The sequence below is a fragment of the Pinus tabuliformis genome, chromosome 4_2 (assembly GCF_031772625.1).
Source record: "Pinus tabuliformis cultivar Carrire ecotype Pingquan chromosome 4_2, CPIR1, whole genome shotgun sequence".
Lineage (NCBI taxonomy): Eukaryota > Viridiplantae > Streptophyta > Pinopsida > Pinales > Pinaceae > Pinus > Pinus tabuliformis.
In genome coordinates, this window is record NC_142304.1 from 915791228 (window position 1) to 915796155 (window position 4928).

The following is a 4928-nucleotide window of genomic DNA, read 5'->3' on the forward strand; positions in this document are numbered from 1 at the left end:
GAAGCTCATGAAATGGCTCTAGAACTCAAATGAAAAACATATCGTGACGTGCTCTTTCTATCATCGACACTTCCTACCCCATCACTGTTAGTGTAACCAACCAACCTAAAATCATATGTTGTGGTGTACAAAACGCTATACTGTTTTGTCTCTGTTTTGTCCCATTGAATTTACAATTGGCCTCGACGATCCCACTGTGGGCGCCCAAAAATTTTCTTCTCTTTTTGAAATTAAACTTTCATAATAGATCCAATGCGCATTAGACGAGAGTCACCTCAATACTCATCAACTCTATCAATGAAATTCAAGCTCAAGGACTGCCAGTAGGCCTAGAAATAGCGAGGAAATTATCTCTATAATTCTTTCTCTGAAACCGAATAGTGTGTGCCCTTTACACTAAGATGAATGTCGTGAAATTAGAATGAATAAGAGGACCAAATAACACTTATTTTTCTTGTTCATCACAAAAAATTTAAACCTTTTTCAATGCTATCGCACGACAATTTTGTACGTTTACATTCAATGTTGAAACTTATTGAAATTTGAATTCAATAAAACTACTATTTAGCATATTCACACACTCCAAGCTCTCCCAGGCTGCCTTAGATATGTTTTAGAAACATATTAGACTAATTTACACACAAATCGCTAATAACCCATTTTTATATAATAAAAAAAATTCGGGACTCCAAAAAAATCAATTTATCCTTCAATCGATTTATTTACGTCCACGAAAGCCTCAGTGACCTTCCAATCAAAGCAAGGACATTCTGGAGACTCCATTCGATCCGACCCCAATTACTATTCGATCATCCAATTTGTAGCATATCAAAATTTGAATTCAAACATAATAATCAATTAATATGTACATTTCAAATGCATATATAAAGATATTAAAATCAAAAGTACTAACCACTTTAATTTATTTTTTATAAGACAAAAAATAAGAGATAATAATTGGGCTCTACACCTCATATGGATATAATCCACTGTAAAAAATATTAAAATCAAATTAAAGCCGAGAGATCTTCCACAAAAATATCAAGATTATCAACTCACATTGGAATGTTATACTTACAATACTGTTGTCTGATTGTCTTGAAAATTTTTATTGTTTACGACCAATTTTTTTTTAGGCATCAGGATCCTTAATTTGTTTTTGTCGTGAAGTATCGCAATCGGTGTATAAAATTCCAGAATATTTCTCCTTGTTATCAATGAGAATGTTGTAAGTAGCATCAGGGCGAATAATAAAAGTATAAACATGAGTAAGTTGATTCGTTTCACAGGATACATCCTCCTTAATAAGATGGTTCTTTCCAGCATGACCAAGAATTGCATGAACCTTCTTTGTACTATAACCACATATGTCTGGACCACATATGTCTGGACCAAACATGATGTTGTAAGGTGTATCTCCACCAAATTTCTTTTGGTCAACATCACCACTCAATAGCTTCACATATCCACCACCGCAGTCAAGTTTATGCTCATGCTTGACAAAAAATTGAAGAACAAGTGTCTTATCCTTGTTGTTAAACTATGGAAACTCAACCGAAATGGCAAAAAAATGTGCATCTGAATGCGTTTAAATCCTTTTTCATCGAGGTCCCGTTCCATTTTCTAGCAGTGTGAAGCCACTCCCTTGCTGCACCCTCATCCTTCTTCTTCCAATCGGATATCACCCAATGATTTTCCCATCCATCGTTAAATCACTCTTCGGGATAAGCATAAGTGGAGGATCTCAAAGCACAACACATGAGGAAAAGGGCCAGCTTGACCAATCCTACATATATCATTGTCAAGGGTTTGAATTTTAGCTAACATGAGACATGGATCTATACAACTAAAATGAAAGTATACTTTAGTAAACATATATATACACCTAAAATGAAAGTATACTTTTAGAAAATGCTTCAGAACTATAGAGATGTCATTACTAGCAAGGCCTAGAGGTTCATGGTATTGACATCTCTCATGAATTTCTGGTTCCCTAATTTTTTTCAGCTCAAATATGTAAGACTTTCTCAAGCTCTCTGCAAACATTCTGAAGCTCTACGCAAAGGCAGGAAAATTGGAAGCCAAAAACAGATAGACACATGTCAACCTCCTTGTATGAAGAACACAACGCAGAAGAGGAGGAGGTGATGAGTGTTTATTATGTTGTAGGGAAGCTTTCTGAATGAATCAATATATTAATAATCATCATTTTTCCATGTGTCTCTCTCACCAGCATTTATTATTGTCCCATGCCAACTTACAACTTTTCAATACACCCATCTATATGAGACAATTTCAATGATCGTATATGAGTGTGGAATTATTATTTTTGTGCATTACTCCTCGTTGGTCGAATATTAAATAATTTTTACATAGGTTGTGAGTTTGGAAGTCACTGTGATGGATCAAACAAGAAATAATGAGAGAAGGGATACAAGAAATAATGAGAGAAGGGACATTGATATGAGATTAGTCAGTTCTCTCGATTCACATAGAATTCTAGACCTCAAATAGGCAATAGAAGTGCATCCATATCATTTATATATTCATCTTGGGCCTAAGAATTATCTGTAAAAAACATCCACTTTCACTCCATTCACACATTTTCTCACCTCTATTCCACCACCATGTCACCACATCAGCTTCACTTTCATCATTAAATCGGTTACCATTGTGTTTTCCAAAACATTATTAATTCTTAGTATTTTTAAGTGAATGTGTGGTTAAACTTTAGAAAATAATATCCATATACTTATACCTAACAAATAGAATGAAAATGTTGACATGTGTAGGTACAAAGGAAGCTTCCAAGACATCTTTATGTGACACTCTATGTTCAAATTCGAATTTGAGGAGATCATGGACCTCATGGAGAAGATCATGGACCTCATGGAGGAGATCATGGAAGATAGGGTTATGTGTCACCATTGGTTGAGAAATATGTGGATCAAAGGAGGGAATAATGGTCTACATTTATGAGTTTGTTATCATAGCTTTTGTATAAATAGGAGTGTTATGTCCTTCATTTGTAATCTTCATCTTTTGTAATCTTAATTTTTACAATCTTAGAACCTAGTAGAATTTAGAATAGTTTTGGTTTGGATCATATGAGCTTATAGCTATTGTACTTCGAAAATTATGATGAATAAAATGGAGCGTTTTTTATCCTCTACATTTGACTTCTCTTTTGGTGTGCTTGTGAATCCTTGGAAGGATCCCCATTTCCTAGCAAGTACACTTTTGTTTTGGTAAGCTTTTATTTTATGTTTGTGAATTTCATTAGATTAAATTATCAGGTTCATATGTTTGAAATATTAATGAATGACCTTTCGTAAGAAAGTATTAATGTTTCCTTCAATGAATCTGATTTGTTATTTAATGTTTGATTTCATTAGTTTAAGTTTCTGATTTATATGCTTGAGATATAAATGAATAGTCTCTTGTAAGAGAACTTTATTATTTCATGCAATCAATCAGAATTATTTTTAAAGAGCTTTAATTTCATTAGTTTAAATAGTTGATTAGAAATATTAATGAACAATCTCCTGTAAGGGAGCTTTAATATTTCTTCACCTAGCTTAGTTTAGTTTGTCTCTAAGTCCATATATATTGGATGATCCTCGAAGTTTACTTACCCAGATTGATAGTAAATGAAACTCTAATTTGCATCCGCATTTTAGACCCAACATTTCGTTTGCATTTTTAAGGTTGTATTCAGAGAATCGGAAGACAACTTATTTTGGGGATAAATAATACTTTGATTTTCCCCATAATCTAGTTGCTTGTGTGCATTGATATCCTGATAGTGTAGTTATGAGATAATTTTTTTATATTTTATTTTGTTTATAATTTAAATGATGAGTCAACCATTTGATTGGATTAAAATTTGTTTACTAACAATGTGAATCGAATCGGAATTATTTTTTAGTGGGCAAAAATCATAGATTTTATGAGAACCGACACATTAAATGTCACATAACTTTAATGCCATGTTTTCAAAATTTTCATATACCTTAATCGGATTATTGATAGATTGTAGTAGCTTAATTCATCTTAAAGTTTGGAAGAATCAGAGAATATATTTTCATGATGGTGAGATTATACATCACAAATTCAATTTTGTTCTTCATAACCATATTTTCCAAGATCAACAATATTGTATTTTGTAAGACCAACAAGATGAAAAAAACCTATAAATTAATTCAAAGACCACAAATCATATGAGTTATTTAAAAATAATGATGTATCAAGATTTAAAAAATAAAAATGTAGAGATAGTTGAATAACATTGTTTTTTGACCAACAAATAAGTGAATAGATCTTCCATAATCCAATATATATTTTTCACAAAATAAAATCACATATTTTCCCATAAATGTTGTAATGATATAGATTTTTTTTTATAAATAATCAATAATTAAATAATATTAAAATAGATATAATTTAACTTAAATTACAATTTTGTAATATGTAATTTGTAAAATTGAAAAAAAATATATAAAATAATTAATAAAGATTTTTTTACACCGAATCTTCTAATCTTGTATGCCTTCGGTGGGAAATTGATATTTATACATGCACTATTATGCTTTAAGAGAGCCTCTCCTTATGGGTTTCTGGGCTATCATATGTGTATTGAATAAACTCGCAGCTGAATATATTTACACACCGTCATGAATGAATAGATAATACTATGGTTTTGACTATACTTTGTGGTTCTTAACCAATACAGAAGTCGATTTTGGATTATCATGTAACATTGTTTTTGAAGCTTCATAAATTACAAGCTCCTCTCTTGTAATTTTTCCAACACTACAGCTGGAATGCACTATCCTTCTTAGGAATCGATTTGTTGTAATTTATGATGGGGTGGGCACCAATGGTATGGATCATCGTCCTAGAGATCGATGGAGGGGGTGGAACAAAGT

General features: G+C 31.9%; 1 pseudogene; it reads right to left on the reverse strand.

Annotated features, from left to right (window-relative positions):
* Window positions 1-1132: 1132 nt before the first annotated feature.
* LOC149172651 (calreticulin pseudogene) lies at window positions 1133-1799 on the reverse strand (annotated as a pseudogene).
* Between the last annotated feature and the right edge of the window lie 3129 nt (window positions 1800-4928).